The sequence below is a fragment of the Sinocyclocheilus rhinocerous genome, unplaced genomic scaffold, assembly GCF_001515625.1.
Source record: "Sinocyclocheilus rhinocerous isolate Xijiao unplaced genomic scaffold, SAMN03320098_v1.1 scaffold565, whole genome shotgun sequence".
Lineage (NCBI taxonomy): Eukaryota > Metazoa > Chordata > Actinopteri > Cypriniformes > Cyprinidae > Sinocyclocheilus > Sinocyclocheilus rhinocerous.
Window position 1 is genome coordinate 37,651 of NW_015646384.1, and position 1,895 is coordinate 39,545.

Consider the following 1,895-nt stretch of genomic DNA (forward strand, 5'->3'; position numbering starts at 1 on the left):
GCGGGCTTGAGTGAGCGGCGGCCGGCGGGCTTGAGAACGGGGTGGCTGGCGGATTCGACGAAGGAGCATCTGGCGGACTTGCGGCAACCACATGTGACGATCCCGGGCTGGACTCCACTTCGTCCACGGTGAAAGCTGATCCGGCGATCCACAGCGTGAAGTTGATGTATTTCCTCAGTGACCAGCACGGATCAGCTCCAGGCATGACGAAGCGATATCGTCCTCTTTTGGAAGACCAAACAAAGTAGTTTCACTTTCACAATGAAACACACAGCGCCTTCACGACATGGCGGCAGCAACAATATAGTATTTCTATATTTTTATATATATACAAATTTTTATATACAAATTAATATGTGCTTTATAAGTACTAATAAACAGCCAATCTGCATGCTAATAAGCAACACGTTAATAGTGAGAATTGGTCCTTAAAAAAATTACCAATACATTTTATTTTTTCCTTTTTTTCCTCACCATTTGAAAAGTAAACATATAGGCCATTTGAACTACTACAAAGTTGCCAAACTAGGTTGTGTGTGTACTGAATATTGGCCCTACTGTTAAAATTAATCCACGCTAAGAATGCTTATGCAATGACATACCAGTGCGATTGAGGGTGGCCATATTGAGCATAGCCTCCTGATACGCTTGCTCCACCTCTTCCCTGGATATCACCAACTTTATCTTGTTCCACTTCTCAGGCTAAATAAATTAAGCATAAAGGTAAACGGATACAGAAAGAAATGAGATGAGATTACAGTGATACATGTGGAGTTGTTATCTTTTCATAACATCTACAAAAAAGGGGGAAAAACAGACAAGCAATCATTCCAAAGACACTCACTATATCCAGCCACTGATGGGCATTCACTGCTACTTGAGTTCCCAGAGGTTTAGTCAGAACTAACACATCTCCAGGTACAGCACTGCCAGGCCTGCAAACATACACATACATGTGAGCATTTACACAACTAAAACCGTGAAGTGTCACACAATGGATATTCACTTTGATAATTGTGGAAATATCCATTAAGGAAAATCTGAATCATTCAGAACCAAGTGTACAGACACAGTCCTTTGATTCACGAGAGAGCAGAGACAACTCTTGGAGTGTTACAAGCTGTTCATGAATAGATAAGATCCCTAAAGTTGCAAAGACTAAAATCTCAAACCCAAAGAGATATTCTTTATAAAAGTTAAGACTCGTCCACGCCCTCCTAAAATGCCTCGTTTAAACACGCCCACACATGTCTACCTCACTGTGTGGAAAGATTTGCATAACACTGTCCTAATGTTCACGCAAAGAAAGAAGGAGTAACTTTGATTCTCGCTGTAGTATTGTTGCTGCCGCCGCCGCCATGTCGTGAGGGCGCTGTGTGTTTCCTTGTGAAAGCGAAACTACTTTGTTTGGCCTTCCAAAAGAGGACACAACTACAAATCAGTGGTTAAGTTGTATTTATAACACTGTTCCAGAACAAACCAAATATTTGTGTGTGTGCAGCGCATTTAACGGAGGACAGTTTCCTGAACCTACAATGACTACAATGTTCTGACTCACAACCTGCAAGTATGTTTTCATATTTAAAGAATTTGCCACTGATGATTCAAACGCGAGTTTTGGGCAGTGTAGAGTAGTGCTTGTTGTTTGTCGTTTCTCCGATCACAAATGCAGACAAATGGTTTTATGTTTACGTGGCGTGATACGCAACGCAACACGTAAAAAGACAGTATAAGTCATTATAATCCATAATTATGTACCCACTGGATGCAACGAATGCCTCGTTTATAATGGGTTTTCATGTTTTTGAATCATCGCTCCGGCCTGACAGGGCATCATCACAATATGGTAAGGGGCGTAACATTTCCGTCACACGCTTAAGGTATTCGGCCAATCA

The 1,895-nt window shown here is 41.6% G+C and overlaps 1 protein-coding gene across 1 annotated transcript in view; it reads left to right on the top strand.

Annotated features, from left to right (window-relative positions):
* The window catches only part of LOC107707738 (DNA (cytosine-5)-methyltransferase 3B-like), a gene marked incomplete at its 5' end in the record, with an annotated part of 40,092 nt that overhangs the window by 35,513 nt on the left and 2,684 nt on the right, over window positions 1–1,895 (top strand). The window lies entirely within an intron of this gene.